General features: G+C 45.8%; 1 protein-coding gene across 5 annotated transcripts in view; it reads right to left on the minus strand.

Moving 5' to 3' along the window:
- Positions 1–17,678, minus strand: part of BDP1 (BDP1 general transcription factor IIIB subunit) — a 2,223,165-nt gene that overhangs the window by 1,560,655 nt on the left and 644,832 nt on the right. The gene's annotated exons all lie outside the window — the stretch shown is intronic.

Raw genomic sequence — 17,678 nt, forward strand, 5'->3', positions numbered from 1 at the left:
AAGAGTTCACCATTTCAACTTCATTGCCCTATGGAAGAAATGCATAAAGCCTTCTTATGTGATTGTTTCTACCTGCCTCTGAAGCGAGGGGAGGGAGAGCCAAAACCAGTTCTTGTTGAACACCTGAATTAATTTATTGGATTCCTAAGCAGAATTTGCTTGCCCTGGAAATGCTTCGAGACAGTTTGAATGTGGCAATGACCAGTGATAGAGCTGCCCTCAAATGTTCAAATGGAAACGCCCGTCTGAAAGCAGAGTTTACACCCAGCTCCCAATATTCCTATTTAAACTCGGAGCAAGGTTCATTAGTTTGATTAACCTTGCAACTAGACTTGAGCATGGAAGGGAAGCTGGGATTAAAGCCTCAAGAAACTCTGCTTCAACAGAAACATTACCTCTCATACCTGCATGGATTTGACACACAAGAGGGCACCAGAAAGCCGAAGCACCAATAAGCTTGAGCACAAGACCCATTACTGAACGGAAGGACGCACGAGTACTGTCCAAGTAGCATTGCGACTCTGAGAAGTAGATTTCCTTACCTGAATAGTGATCGCTGGACACAGATGCCCTCTGTCTCGTAATGGAATAGCACTGGCTGAACAGCACAGCTGTATCATACAGCAACTACAATCGTTTATCTACCCTCTTGTTAGGAAAGCTTTTCTTTTTGGTGCTTTCATCCCATATGGGAGACCCTTTCGTTTTGTTAAGACTCGCGATCTGACTTTTTGGAAGTAAGTAAAGCTTTAATTTCCCCATAAAAATAAGCCAAAAAGACAAGTGTAGTAAATCACATCAGTCCATAAAACTATCAGTATTGAGAGAGTAGGTCTCTCTATGGATTTGTAACAATTACACACATCATCCTAAAGTGAAGTGCGGTTAGGATATTTTGTATCCTTGTAACATTTTCTGTAATGGTTTTTGGGTTGCATTTACAATGCGCCTAGGGTGGGCTGGGGGCAGCGGATATTTTTATATCATGTTTTTGCTTGTGCACTTTTGCATGTACCGCTATTGGGTACTAAATGTGGCTAGAAACCCAAGATGGCTATACCATGAGATTTTTGCCTGTTCTTTGGCCATATTGTTCTTTGACTTACTTACGGGTTTGGAATTGCGATATATAGAAGTCCTTCTAAAAAGAACAGGGGGTTCAACAAGTGTAACACTTTAGCAGTGACCCTAAACAAGAAAGAATAGAAATAACAAATAATATGTCTTTGTGGAAGTCTATACAATAATTGCTTGCATGTATAAGGTAACGGGTGCAGTTGCTTTCCAGGGCAAGAAGGCAGTTTGTGTGAGAGCCTGTATGTGGGGGCTAGGACCGTCATACTCAGTGCCTGAATGCTTGTGGCTGGGAAGATGATGTGGCCAGTGGCTATCCATGATTGGAGAGTCACTACTAGTTGTAATGGTACATATCCTTGCCATTGGTGGAGCTGGGCGTGCTTCCAGTCGGAATCGTGGATAAGTAGGACTCCTCCTGTAACCATTTGAGAAATCATTGTTGAAGCCAAGACCCCTAAAACGAAATGCAGCCTGCTGACCACCTGAGCTTGACTCCTGCAGCTGACCAGCAACAACTCCAACAAAAAGCTGGTGAAGCCCTGCTCCTCTGCCCTGATCTCAAGAGGGCAGTTGTTGGTGCAGCGACCTGTGTAAGTAAACAGTCTCGACCTATGCTCGGGGATCTGTGCCTTCGAAGTGTCCCTGGAGCAAGCAGGTTTCTCCTGGGCTACCTCACTGCAACTGACGCTGTTCTGAGTGCATCCCTGTAGGATCTTCAACTTACACTGCAAGACATCTGCTACTGCATTTGTAGCCTGCTTGCATCAATGGCAGCTGTGCAGAGCCTGCTCCTTTGTCTGTTGAAGATTGACTGACTCCCACTGCAATCCATCTTCTTAGCTACGCAGGTGTCCTGAAGTCACATGCTCTGCAGAAGCCTTAATTTTTTCTTCACATGGGTGTTCAGCCGGAGGTTGTCTGGAACCGAGATCCAAGTACCGCGACTGCCCGGAACTAAACCCAAATGCCGAAAGTTACCTCTGCACCTGCAAGCCCTATGCCTCCCTCGACTAGACCAAGCACAGAAGATTGTGCCCCTGATGGAATCCGTAACCTCAGCAGTGGTCTCTGGAGAAATTGTAGACAAAGGGGGTGGGGGTAAGTTAACATCTGTTCCTTTACCCACTGCTCACTATAGGGTTACATGTGTGTAAAGTCCTGTTCCTAGCTCACTCTATCCTGACTTTGGTCGGTGGATGCATGGTCAATGATCCTTCCTAGGCCTATACTACTTTATTGGAGGGTCTTACCTTCTTGATCTTTTGAATCGTAACCACTGGCATCATCCAATAAGATAGCAAACCTTCCTGAAGAGAGTAACTTTTTAAATGACTTTGGGGCTCAAGGCCCTAAACCATCTTAGGGCGGGTCTTACTAATTGTTATACTAATGGTTAGGGAACTGTTTTATGGTTATTCTAGTCTCTCTACGAAACTGACTTTTACACTGGTTATTGAATCAAATGTTTTCTTTCTTCTCATAGGGGTGAATGTATAGATCCGTTTTATGTAAAAAGTGTGACGATATTCGCCTAAGGGTTTAATTTGCTTAGTGTGCATTTTAAAAGGCATAATAAATCCTTGTATATTTTTGCACTTAATTGACTAACTGGAGTTCATTGGTGTTGCTGTGTGGACTCATTGTAGCCCTAGACCACTCTCACATCACTCCCGAGTCTAAGCCTTGCCGCTCTGCTGCCTACCTTGAATAGGTTTGGCTAGACTTCAGCGTCTCCCCGTTCAACACAATAGGTTGACCTCCCAAAATTCAACCTAAGGGTGGATTTTGCAAATCCACCTCTACATTAGTGACTTCACTTTGGACCTTCTGTTATCAAACTTATATTGAGAGTACCAGTCTATGAAACTGAACAATTAATCTAATTTTAATATTGGAAGGGGTAGCACATCATTAGGAAAGTATCCCATGCAGCCAATCAGAAGCAGGTTTGTTTCTCTCATTCATTTCTATGACCTTCGGTTGATCCCGAGGTCTGCAACCTTTGCCTCTCCAGATGTTTTGGACTATGACTCGCACGTCTGCAGACACCTGTGTTAAGTAGATTCAGATGCTACCGCACTTCCAACATATCCAGAGTATCTGTAGGACTTTGGAAATTCGCAATGACCGTAACTGGTAATGTCATGACATGAGAACAGGACTATTAAAGTGCATCTACCTGATCAGCTGAGAGAAATGGCTGCCTTCTGGTTAAGCTCTGACTTCTCCTGCGTGTATACTGCTAATACCATCCACTCTATGCTACTTCCCAACCAAAGGAAGGGCAACAAACACTGTGGTTATATATAGGAACTCAGTTCGAGGTGGATAAACAATTATCAACTAGACAGAGAATTGGAGAAGGTGACTGAACGGTGGTACCTGAACGCCAACACCTTGTGGAGGGGCTCAGACCTGGCACTGACAAGGCAACTGCAGATGTGGTCAGCGATATCCAGCAAGGCTTAAGTGCTCCCATGGAGGCGGCGGGTTAGCTACAAGAGGGTGATGGCACAGTACATTAAGACGGCAGCCAGCTCCCAAACCTACACACCGACATCTTGAGATGCAGCCATGACCTAGAGCCGACAAAGCACTGCGAAAAGTGACACCCGGCCGTAACCAAGTGTGGAAAGATACTGGAAAGTTGCTTTTATTTGAACCCCAAACTGGAAACCAGATTGCACTCGCAAGGAAGCACCAGAGAACCAACCCGGGAGGCTCTCCTGGGCTAGCTGCAAGCAGGTGCCAGCACACCAATGATAGAAAGCTGAAGGTGAAACAATTCCTACATGGAGGGCAGATGCGCATCAGGCACCAAAACAAACTAAATAGATATAGGTTATTTGAATGCACACAAGGGTGGTGTCCTTGCTAGTTCGCACTACATGCTCTGAAGAGCCCTGAATTGAGACACCTGCTCCACTGTCCAAGACTAGTACTCTCATTGATACCAGCCTCGATACTACGATGTGTAGGCAAAATAGCATTTCATTGTTCCATAGACTGGACTATGCACAAAGGTACGAATAAAGTTGTTTTTGAATTTATGGCGGGACAACCAGTTTTGTGGCTACACCATCAGAAGTGAACTGAAAACGGTAGGTACCTCTTGGGGTGATAGCGACATATGGTCGCCCTGCAGGGAACTAAAACAGAACGAACACTTGCCATCAATCCTGCAGCGCGCCAGACCTCACACTGCCCAAAAAACGCTGCGCTACCCACATGAGTGATCAGCCAACTTCTAACAGAACACTACAGCCAAGGCCAACAAATGAAACAGAACTCTCTTCAAAACCATGAAAAGCATTGCATGAACACTCCGGCAGACGCACCGGTACGGCACCCCATAAAATAATCCCCTGCCATCAACTCTTTCTTCACCAACAAGATCAGCATGATCAGAAAGCAAATGGACACAACATGATACAAGTGACAGCACCCCGCACTTCCCATCTCCCCAAAACAACACTACCTGGGCAACATTTAAAGACATTGACAAAGACTGCCACCACACACTCCTCAAGACTACATTATACACAGACGACATCCTTGCTACTTCCGTTCCCAAGAACCTTCTGACTTAAGCACTACACACTTAGCAGGCAATCATCAACAGCTCCCTCTCTCAGTTCACCTTCCCCTCAAGACCAGACTAATTCTCCTGATTCTCAAGAAACCAACACTGGACCTGGACTACTTTAGCAACTACTGTCTGAGAAACCTGAAGGTGTCTCACGCACTAGTCCTCAGGGATCTATTATCCAGGTTGCCAGGGCACGGCCATCGCTATTGGATACAGTTCCTGGGGGTGGACCAGTGAGGGAGGATCACCTAGATTGGGGGTTCTCGGGGAGTGGAAATGGGATACCGACGGATGAGACGGCGTATCCCCTTTCTTATAAAAACCTTTTCCCCAATTCTACCCTGTAGGACATTCAAACACTCTACCCCCCACCCTTCCGAAAACGAACACTTTCGCACACCACGAAAGACGGACAAACACCAGAGCCATTTATCTGACATGTCCCAACAAAAGGGAAAGGCAACGTCAGGCAATTGACCAGAATCACACACACCAGACGGCCGTTTCCCCTCCCCACAGGGATAAAAGGTGGAGCATGAGAGCACCATACAAGCAAGGCAGACTGCACAACGAGACAGCTATCCAGGCACGGCAGTTGAAGAGGAGGAGAAAGACGGTGTAAACCTAGAGAGTGACCAGGAGAGAAGCAAGCTTGCCCTATCCGACCCAGGCCTGTGAAACCTCTGCAGAAGGAATCGTAAAACCCCAAATAGCCCAAGTGTGTTGCAGCAGATGTCCACGGTACACGAAGCATGCCTATGCTGATAAGCAGGACAGAGGGAGACACCTGCTACCGTGGTACCTGCCTTCACAACCGATACGAAGAAAGCAAAGCAGTTCACAGCCAGTGAGTCGAGGGGGAACCGATAAAGAACCCAAACTGTGTTGAACAAAAGTAGCACACGGCTGATTGCATAAAGTACAAAGAACTTAAGGTGAAAGGGAAAAGCCAGCTGCAGATGTGCCAGGCACCACGTGAGTGCTCCTTTGAGAAACACTGGGCAATTAGATTGTTGAAACTACTGTTACCCAAAGGACCAGCAGATGATCATGAAGCTAGGGGAAGTGAATCCCACATCGTAAGAAAGTAGAAGGAACTGTGTGATTGACAAGAGTGAACCCGACAGAGGGATGCCGATGGAAAGGAGCGAAGCCTAAAGTCCCAAAGAACAGTCTGTTGACAAGAATGAACCCGACAGAGGGTTGTCCACAGTGGACTGTTTAACTATCACAAAGGAGATTGTGTAGAAAGCTGTAGTGAACCTGACAGAGGGAGGCAGATATTAGAGAGGGATATCTAAATATGGGTGAAGAAACTTCACCTCAAGTGGAACCAAAAGGAATTTTTTGTTTGTTAACATTGAATCTATCAGGCCATCGGAAGTATAGCAAAGGAACATTTTGTTGTTATTTTGAACTCATCAGGTCGTCAAAGGCAGGAGTCTTTTTAGAAAGAAAGAGGCTTGGCCATCAACAGTCCCGGAATCTGAGAGCAGAACTGTAGTCTCATGCTGGGAAAGCTCAACCGTGTGCTGTGTTCCATAGTCCCGCCTTTTCCTGTGCTCATAACGTGGGGAAGGGATGTTAGACAGAAACCTGTGCAGTTCCCTTAGGGACCACTGCAAAACGTTTAAGACTACAGGAGTAAGCAGTAAACCCAATTGGTAGCAGTCTGCACCACCCAGATTTACCTGGTAGCTGTGGCTGAGCAGTCAGACTTCTCTCAAGAAGAGTTAGGCAGTATATAGAGTAAACACAATAGGGATAAAAACACAGTAGAACAAGCAAACACTGACCAGAGCTTTGGTATAAAACTATATAATTATTTATTTAAAAACACACATGAAAATACACTGGCACTAATATATCAAGCAAGTTCAAACACAGGCACTATAAGTATATACACCTCCCTAGTTAATTATTCGACAAGTCTAGGTTAGGACACCACTTATTAGCAAAACAGAGGTGAGCGCGTAACCGTAGATGGCACTCCAATAATTTGTTTAAAAAGGGAGAGAAAAGACAGAGTATGGAAATAACACAGTACCAACACTCTTAAGAAACCACACCAAGTCAAGAAAGGCAGGGTCTACTGTAGAGCCAAAAGTTCATAGGCCAGACCCACTCTTGGAGAGAGCAAGGCAGAATGTGCCCAAGATCACACAGAGGAAATGCACTCAAAGTCTTTGCAGAAAAGGTCAAAACGAGGTTGGAGCAGTTCAGAAAGGCAAAGTTAGCAGGTCTGAGATCAAACCAGATGGAAGGTCCAGGATTTACGGGACACCTTGGACAATCCGTTGCAAGGGAGACCAGGAGGGACACAGTACCTGAAATGGTGAGAAAGCTCCAGCGGTGGCAGTTGTTCCTGGCAGCGGGTGCAAGTCGTGGCTTCGACCAGAGAAAGAGATGATCTCGACGAGGAAGAAAGCTGGAGGTCGTTGCACTGCCAGGGAAGAAACCAGCCGCGGAGTTCCCGATTAAAAGGTACGACCCTTTTATTTGCTGTAGTGGTGAAGCGTGGCTATCCAGCCGCCGGGGTGCTTGGCACGGGTGATTCAACCACAAGACGTCCAGGGAGGCGAAAAAGGCGAACTGGTTGGTCCCACCAGCTCAAAGGGAAGAAGACTCTCCTGGAAGAAGATCTCCTCTGTCGTCGGGGAAGTGGTGAGTTCGTACAGCAGGGCTCCACCGGTGGTGTCGCCGTTGTAGATGGCTCAGCTTCTCCCTTCTTCGGATTCTTTAGGTCCTGTGGTGACTTTTGAAGTTCCAGTCCCGAAAGCCCTGCTTTTATGCAGACACACCCCCATTCAACAGCCTAGCTGTCACTCACACATGCTAAGTGGTGAGCCGGGCGGCTCACAACTGGGCCAATCGCACAAGAGTGTGCCAAGGCAACTCAGTCCAGGGTGCCTAATCCCCCTCCCATACATCCTGTAGACCCCAGACAGAGTGGCACCAGTTGGAGGGCTTCTGTGCAGAAGCCCACCAAAAAGTGGAACAAAGGGCTCAACTTGGGTTAGAGTTTCAGAGGCGAACACAAACGCCATTTTCAAACCGAGTCCTGGCAAAAAGACGCAACCGGAGAATTAATATTAAATAAATAACTCAGCGGTATCTTTAACATTGCACCAAAAAAGTGGTGCGTTTAAAATCAATGGGAAAATCCCATAAGAAATATTCCTGTGGAATATTGCGCGTGGTATCCACTGCCACCAGCCAGAAACTCGACAAGGGGGGGACTGGACAGTGCCCTCTTGGAAAACAGACCCAGGGGCAATCGAATTACCCCTACCAGTACTTCCACAATATGATGGTTTGTACTGGTTCTGTTCACAATTTGAGACTAGTAAAGCCAATAGTGACTTTACATGCCCTGGGAGACAGTAGTCAGTCCCAGGGTATGGAGTCTATGTTTGGGGGTCACTATGACACCCCTGTGTTACTGCACTGAGGGTGCTGTGCAACACATACCAAAAACAAATGAAGCCCTATGGAGTAAAAGACCCCATAGCCCATAAAAACACATTCACAGTCAACGGACATTCTCAAATCATGCCTAAGAGTGGGAGAAAAAGAGTCTCACTCTTACCAGGAGAAGAAAATACACCCCAAAAAATCCAGCAAAGCTGCTGGGGGACTCACTAGGTTTGGGAAATTAGCCTTAACAGAGAATCCTCCCTAACAAGGGAGACCACGACTACCGCATATCATTTGTGAACACTTCTTTATTTCTTGTGAACCCTAACCCACACTCTTTTGTATTTAGCGTAGGGATTGGTGAAAGATATTTTTTAGTATAGGCCCTTTCATTTGACAAGGCGCCACTAGGAATGCCTTATTTTGATTTGATGCTCGTAGCTTGCTCCCATCTTAGATTTAGGTTTGATTAGGTGTTTCTCCACCCTACCTATACAGTTTAATGAACACCCTTGAACTGTGATCCCTTGTGTCTGTCTTTTCTTGATACCATACAGGTCCCATTACTCATCTTCCTTTCTGGGCAAGATCCTTGTGAAAGCAACTCCAACACATCGACACCAACAACCTCCTTCGGACCTACCCATCTGTCTCCAGACCCAGATGAAACATGAAAGCAGCACAGAATGACAATGGACATCCTTGCCACCTGGTTCTCTTCGACACAGTAGACCACTAGATACTCACCAACGCTTAACATTGCCACATGGGAGTAGGGAGGGTAATCCGCTAGACCATCTTCAGCTGGTTCAAATCCAACCTTGCTCACGGCCACCAATTCATCCAAATGGATTCCTCCAGACCACTAACGCTACCCATCATTTGGGTAATATCAACCCACTCCCCATTAACCTTCAATCAGAAATCACTTGATGCCACATCACATCCACCAATATGCAGATGACACGCAGCTCTACCATAGAATATCTTCCATAGAAGACATCCACAGTCTCAAAGGCCTGCCTCACATTGATCAGACCTGCATGTCAAGCTCAACCCCTAGAAGGCCGAAATCCTACTGTTGGACGCCCTGATATCCAGACCTGGCTCTCCAATATGAACCTCAAGGGCTACACATCGCAGTTGGCCACTTGCGTCAAGTCCCTTGGGTTCCACGTCGAAAGACCACTCTCCTTCAATGACCACACCAAGGAAGGCACAAACAGCTTGGTACAAACTTTCCCCTCCTGTGGAAAATCAAGTCCTTCATCCCAGCAAACAACCTCTGAGCTGCTGTCCAAGCTTTGGTCCTCGCCCGCCTGGATCATGACGTTCCAAAAACCACCCTGGTACACTTGCGATGTGTCCTACATGCTTAAGCATAAATCAAAGGCCTCTGCAAATTCAATCACATCACCCCAACCCTCATCGAACTGAACTGGCTCGCCCACTGCAAGCGCGTATCATTTTCAAAGCTTGCTGCATCAGCTACAAACTCGCCCCTAATAACCCCTAGAAACCTTGCTGAGGAGCTCAGCATCTCTCAAGCACTACGACGCAACAGAAGTAAAGACATGTGCATACTCGAACTCCACCGGTGCAGGAAAGAACCAGAAGACAGGCCTTCTCTGTTTACGCCCGCAAACTCTGGAACTCCCTCAAACCAAACATTGTAGCCTACATGGGATGCTCACAAGAAACAGAATATAAACTATTCAGACTGAGACGAAGAAGCACCTCACTGATGCCATTATCCTATGGAGACTAGCATAACCCTTTAGATAAAAGCGACCAATCTACTGAGACAAGGAGGTTGATTTAGGAGTCCGCCATGAGAAGCAGAGAGACTAGTACATGCGCAGGCTTGGGGAACTCCCCTGCTACGTCATACCTGGGGAAGACGGAAACCCAGAAGCCAGAACTGGTATTGTGATAATACTAGAAAAGGAACCATTGAAAAACTCAACAAGGCTAAAGAAAAGCAAAGTAATGGAATACCCTGGGAAACATATAAAGTAAATAATAACGTTACTGAAAAAAAGTATAAAGAGAAGAGAACCCAGTGTGAGAGACAGAGAGACAGAGAGAGAGACAGAGAGAGAGACAGAGAGAGAGACAGAGAGAGAGACAGAGAGAGAGACAGAGAGAGAGACAGAGAGAGAGACAGAAAGAGAGAGAGAAAGAGAGAGACAGAGAGAGACAGAGAGAGACAGAGAGAGACAGAGAGAGACAGAGAGAGACAGAGAGAGACAGAGACAGAGAGAGAGACACACCAGTGGACATTGAAAAGCTAAACAAAGCTAAAGAAAAGCTATTTAATAAAACAGCGTGGGGAAAAGGGGAAAGTAACTAATAACGTTATACCAGAAAAGCAGAAAGCGAAGGAGAGAACCCAGAGTCAATCAAGATCTGAGAGAGACAGACCAATGGGAGTATATAACGAGAGAAATAGCAAACTGAAGGGGGCATATATCTGTCCAGGAATGACATCCTAGAACAAGAATACTTCACCAAGATATTCTAATAGTACTAATAAGAGGGCTGGATCTTATGTGAAAGTCCCAAAACGGATTCACCAAGAGAAAAAGATTGGATATTTCAGCTGAGGGACTAAAGAGGCTGATTCGTGAAGTCACAAGAAGCTATTTGTGAATTAACTACTAACCAGGAAACTTGTATAGTGGTACCAGGAGTACCTTCAGTAGCAGGGAGTAATTCTCTCGATTTAAGTTAGTTTTCATAAGTGGTCGCGTTGGATAGGGTAGTTTTGGACAGTGGACTCATTTTGTTTTGGACACTCACAACTGAATAACGAGCACCTTAAATAGTAACAGAGGCAGGGACAACACAGTGATGGGGAAAGAAAGGCATTTTTAATAGCTTTAATAAAACAAACAGTGTTCATCATGTCTTACCAGTCTGTGTCCTTCCGATTTGCCACACTCCCTAGTTAGATCCACTCTCCCTTCTTGCTCCACTTTCCTCACTGTGTACATCCCCCTACAACTTATAAAGTGCTATGTTGCTTCCTGAAGATAGGTCTGTGCTCAATAAGTACCATGATGATGGTAACAATAATGATAATAACTCAAACTGACCTGTTGGAACTATTGCTAGAAATGTTTCTACCTGAACTCCAAGGGAAACTGTATTCTCATCAGACTTCTAAATTGAGAGCTGTGAGGAATCCAGGGAATGCGTCTCCTCCCCAAAGTGGAGCCTCACCCTGTGATGCTAGGGAGTTGAGCCCACTCCGTAACGCCCTCCCTGGCCACATGGGAGGAGACTTTAGGCTTGGATTCTGTGATGCCTCTACTGGATTCATCACTGCCTCCAGAAAGAAGGGTCATCTTCAGTACCAATCATACAAACCAACCATTTCCGGGACAGTTCAAGCCTCCAGACAGTGCTTGAAGATATTCAAAAATGTCTCTGCAACTGCCAAATCCAGTATGCCATGCTCTTCACAGATCCTGATGAGGCATTGCGGTTCTACACCAACACGATTGGGAAGCAAAGCCCTAACAGCTGGCTGCACAAGAACCGTATACTTTTACTTAATTTAGGTGCTATGATAAGGAGAGTGAAGTAGCGTAGGGGATTAAATGTTACTTTTCAGAAGAGTCCGGTGGGAGCTGTGATTAGAGAGGCCACCAAAAAAGGCAGATGCCATCCAATCCCTTCATGGGCATCAGGTGTAGAGGGGGTAAGAGGGGTAAATGCCTAAATTAAGTCTAGCCAATTACTACTGTGTGCCACAAAATGGGGAGATGGATATATGTATGAGAATAATATGTTCTACACTTGGTACAAACCGACGGAACTACAGTCCGACACAGAGTTATAAATATTACTAGTCATATAAGCCATAAGGCAGCTCTCAAATAAATTTCATGTAATCTCAGTTTGTGATACCAGGTAATGGCATATTTAAAATCGGCGAGCAAGCCAGGTAGCATTACTACAAGAAACACATTTATCACCAAACAAATGCGAGACAATAATTAAGTCAGAGGAACAATCAATGGCTTTCTAACTACCCCACATACGTTGGAGGATGCTAAAGCAACAAAAATGTAAAAGTCCAATTTTGTCAGGCAAACATTGACCCAGACGGTCACTATACGATGTATCCGAGATATCATCAAGCATGAAGATTTTATTGGAGAATATTTATGCTCCAAACTGAGAGGATGCATCCTTCTTTCGAGCTATATTTCATAATGCTCAAATGATGTTGATCATGACCTACTGATCAGAGGAGGGTTCAATACATATAAAATGAACAACTTGACAAATCTAACCTAGAGTGTACAGGTTATTCCGACTCCAAAAAGTGCATTCAGGAAGCAAAGCCATTTCTGGAATTGTCAGATCTTTGGCAAAGATGTGATGGTATGATCCTTGCCTACAGTTAGTTTCCTGCAATACATTGGTCTCACTTTGGAGTGGATAGGTGGATGACTGCGCCCCTGGGGTCAATTGCCTTCGTAGCAACTGCAAGATTCTTCAAAGATCCACATCCGATCACTCCCCTGCTACTTTTGAACGGTCCTGCGGCTTCACCCATGGGCCATCACATGGAGATTTAAACCAGACAGCCTGTAGGACTTGGTGTTCAAATTAGATATAAGCTAAGATCAAATTCTACTTGTAACCCCGGATGTTAAGATAGCTACAGTATGGGATACTTTCAAAATGCATATACGGGGCTGGTACGTTTCCCCAAAATGTTGGGAGTGATCAAAACTAATCGAGCTGGCTGGAGGAACTATCAGCATTTACATAAGCGTATTGTAAATGCATTGGAAACACGCAGTCAAAAGATAATATGCATGCAATACAGTCCCAATTATCCAAATTCAGAGATCTAGTGGAGCGGGAAGTAAAGTACTGTGCTTGCGGCTCGTAAAAACCCTTGCATACAAATATGCAGATTCTGGCCGTCGTGGTCATGTACACCACAGACAAAAAAAAACATATCTACTGATGCTATACCCCAAAAGGGACCCCTCTGACATTAACTGTACATTCTTGCAATACAACTCATCCCTTTACTGCTTTAGATCCAGTAAGCTAGACTTGAAATTGAGAGATTATCTGACTAATAAGACAAGCAACGTAGACCGCGTGTTACCCCTGTCACTATTTCTGAAATAACCGAAACCATTAAGGAGCTTAGCTTAGGTAAAGCGCCTGCTCCTGCCTGGACAAACGTCCGAAATATATAAGTAGCCTGTTGATTTGCTACATCCCTTTCTCTTATAGGTATACTTTGAAGTGCCAGACACAGTCTACCAACCTCAACAAAGGAGGTTTGCATGGTTGTGTTACCCAAACCCAATTAAGAACCTACTGATGTCGGCTCCTACAGACCGTTGTCACTATTTAATCTGAATAACAAAATCCTTGGCAAAGTCCCAATTTAAACACTTCCATTAGTCCCCAGTGTGATACTTGAGCAATCAAGCTTTGTACTGGGACAAGCAACCTTACACAATCTCCACAAGCTCTTCAGTAAACTACTTTCAATGTCTGGTACTGCACCCTTTCGACCCTGAAAAAGCAGTAGATTCCCATGAGTAGAATTATAGGTTTCAAGTTTTGAAATGCATGGGAATGGGTTCATTCTTTCTTTATTTGGGGAAAAATAAATGACTTCCCTCTCGGTATTAGTCCATCCCATGGAGTCCTAATTTATGATATATTCCCAATGCAGCAACCTTTCCACCACCAGGGGGCAAAGTGCAGCACAGCTATGGCTCCGCCCAATAACTCAGCATGCCCCATGAGTGACATGAAGTCAAGGCCAGCATATCTCGAGGCCCTGCTCCACATAACTTCAGTTCCACCCTTGTTCCTTAGCACTCAGTCGCTGAGGAACTTGGAAATTAAAGGTGTACTATTTATTCACCAGCATGGGCATGTAGCGAGAGCGCTGAGGAATCCATTGGAAGAAAATTCATCAGAAAGAGCATTACCAAGAGCGGGAGGCCATTTATTCTTCTAATGGATTTCTTCCTTCCACAGATTGCTTATCTAGGATACAGTTCCACAGCAGTATGTGAATCTGAAGGTGGGAGACGAGCAAGAGGACACCACTTAGACCAGCCCAGCCAAAACTGGCATACGGCCCTGAAAGGGAATCCAAGCAGTAATGTTTGGCAAACGTGTGTAGAAAAGCCCATGTAGATGCTTGGCAAATGTCCAAGACCGGGACTTCATTCTATAGTGCAGAGATGGCAGCCAGAATTCTAGTAGAGTGAGCCCCTAGACCTTCATCATGCACATCTTCCCAAGCCAGATTAAAACATTCAGAGACGCAGAAAATGATCCACCAAGACAGGGTCTGTCTGGTCACAGCCCTGCCGCCACGGGCACCAGCATTACTCACACAAAGCTGGTAATCTTTCCAGAGGACCCGTCAGAGAGAAATAGTAGCCAAGAGCCCAAAAAGGGTCCAGTCGATGGGATGGCTCTTCTGCCTTGGAAGGGTATGGTGGAAGAAAACACACTGGACGATGGATCCTTTGAGAGAGATGGAAGTCTGACACCACCATGAGGAGGAAGGTCGGTCTCCATATCAATATCACCTCATTGGAGAAAACAAAATATGGAGGTTTCATGGATAACACCTAGAGCTCACTCACCTGTCTCGCGAAAGTGATGCAGACCAGGACAATCACCTTAAGGGTGAGCAATCTATAAGACAATGAAGGCAGGGACTCAAAGGGAGCACCCACAAGAAACGTCAACGATAAATTCAAATCCCATGCTGGGACCACAAACAGACATGGTGGAAACCAATTGCACAATACCCACAAAAACTGCATAACAGTGGGAATTGTGAAGAAAGCCTTGCCCAGTGGTCCTTTTAAAAAAAAAAAAACATTTTTTTAAAAAAGATAGTGGCCAGGTACTCCTCCGCAGTGCAACTTGCAGGCCAGCCCAATATCGAAACCGCAACAAATCCAAAGCACAGGATATAGGATAAGGCAACCGGATCCCTCTCCCGGCACCAATCTGAAAATGTGCAACATCTGCAGGAATAGACTTAGTGGCAGCCTTCCTAGCTGACAGAAGCATATCTAGAATGCAGATTGACAAATCCCACTACTTATCTCTCATCAGCCAAGCAGAAGTTTCAGGCTGCCGAGGTTCAGACGAAGAACCCGGCTCTCCGACAGAGCAGAACCACTCATCACGAGGATCCAGGGATGGGTTGATGGACATGAGCACAGTCTAGAGCTATTAGAATCAACATGAACTCGAACAGGCACAGTCACATGAAAACAGGCAGATTGACAAGGATCGGGGTAAAGCATAGTGGAAGTCAAACGTCCAGCTAAACCTAAATGCATGCAGCAGAGCTCCCTGGCGAAGACATTCCCTGAAGCAGTACAGTCCGCACTTCATGTTCAAACTGGAAGTGAAAAGGTCACACTGGAAGCAAAGATGTCTATTTGCGGAGTTCCCTAATGGGAATAAATCTCCTTCAGAGCTTCCTGGCAGAGCTCCCACTCGTGGGAGGCCGAAGTGTGTCTGCTCGAAGCACTTGCAGCAAGATCCTCTTTTTCGGCAGGCAGCGCTGCCGTTAGAGACAGGTCGTTCTCCAGAGATCAGAACCTCAGTCGCATTGCTTTTCTGTAAAGTCGCAACAACCCCACAACACCTCTCGTTGAGGTAGTGCTTGGCCATTTTGTCTGTCAGGACGAGCGCAGCTTTGTGCTTTACAGAGGGGAAGAATGCAAACGGGGCTAGCCTGATTGCTTGCAATTCCAGAAAGGTGATATGTTCCTGTAACACCGAAGGAGACCACAGACCGTCGCCATCGGGTCTGCCAGGTGAGCGTTCGCAACCTTTCAAGGTCACATTAGTAACCACTGTTACTTGGGGTCAGGGTTGATGGAGCAACACACCTTGAACATGCCGTCTCTTAGGGACCACCAAGGTAGGTCTCAAGTAACACGGCTGGATACCTGCGGAAGATCTGACATGGTTATCTGAAAATGAGGCCACTGATAGTGAAGGAGTAAATGAGGCGATTGAATGTACAAATCGGCCTCTGGGAGCACCAGAATGCAGAAAGCCATGAAACCCATCAATTGCAGGAAGGATGATGCAGGAACCTGTCCCTGGGATTGATGGACATGCACAATCTGCTAAATGTTCACCACTCGGTCCTCGAGCAGAAAGTCTCTGCCCAGGCAAGTATCTGATAAACCAGAGGGAGTGGGATGGAAAATTCAGAATTCCTGAAGTGCAGGCGAAAGCTCAAAATGTGCAACAGGTTGCATGTGCAGAACAGAAGTGGCTATGCCTGGTCTGAGGAGCAAGCTACGACGATTCAGCCACCCAGGTGGGGAAAGAGGAGACTTCCTTCCCTCCTGAGGTGTGCCACCACCAATGCCATCAGGTTGGTGAAAACCGTGGTTGTCAATGAAGACTGAATGGCAGAACTGGTAATGACATTGGCCCATGACTAATCACAGGCACTTTCTGTGCTTCACATGAATGGGCACATGGAAGTAGGCATCTTTAAGTTCCAGTGACACCAACCAGTCCTGCAGATAGAGGGTTAGAAAGATCTGGGCTAGAGTTACCACTTAAAATGTATCCCTGCGCAGTTACAGATGCAGCAGTCTCAGATCCAGGAAGGAACCCTTGTCTTTTTTCGGAAGCAGAAAGTAAATGTGCAGTACCAGTGTGACTGGGCCCTTTGTCAGAAACTGACTGACTTCTTCCAGAATGATTGGAGGCAAATGTATTTATTTATTTAATGTTTGTAACGCACCACATGCCTCAAAGCGCATATGAAAGAGACAAGACAAAGACAGACAAGAGTCAGTAGCCAGGGGGTGTAAGAGGGGCAGCACCGTACTTAACCTGGGTTAAGAGTTAAAAAGTGAGATTGACTTGTTTCTTGAACAGTGCACAGTTTTTGGCCATGCCTATGGACCCAGGAAGCTCATTCCAATGTAAGGGAGCCTGGATGTCAAAGGATGTCCCCCGAGACAAGCCAGCTTGCATCTGTGCTGCTTGAGGGTGGGGTAGAGGACCAAAGTGGTCTCACTATTGTGTGAGCCTTCACACAGCCCTTTAAGTATGTTGGACTGGCATTAGACTGGCATTTAAATGACAGTGAGAATCTTGTGAGTGATCCTATGCTTCACTGGTAACCAGTGCAATGTCCTCCATGCATAAGATACATGGGGGCGTTTGGACATGCCATGAATGGCCCGAATTGCATTCTGTGCAAACTGGGGCAATTGGTGCTTGAAAGTGCTTTTTCAGCCAGCAGGCTGTTACAATAGTCAAGTTGAGAATTAATTAATAATGAAGCTAGCAACACACAGTTCTTGACTGAAAGAAATGGGCAAATGTAGTAAAGTAACTTGGAGATGAGGCCACAGGAGGATCGAATGTAAGACGTGTGGTCTCATGGTCAGTTAAGCATCAAGGATAACTCCTAGTGTTTTGACATTTTTGGACACAATGATGTTGCCAGCAATACAAACATTGCTGTAGGCCGAGCTTGATGCTACGATCAAGAGCTCGGTGTTGTCGCAGTTCAGGCAAGTGAGTTGCCTGCCAT

Source organism: Ambystoma mexicanum, chromosome 6p (assembly GCF_040938575.1).
Source record: "Ambystoma mexicanum isolate Mex_15411 chromosome 6p, UKY_AmexF1_1, whole genome shotgun sequence".
Classification (NCBI taxonomy): domain Eukaryota; kingdom Metazoa; phylum Chordata; class Amphibia; order Caudata; family Ambystomatidae; genus Ambystoma; species Ambystoma mexicanum.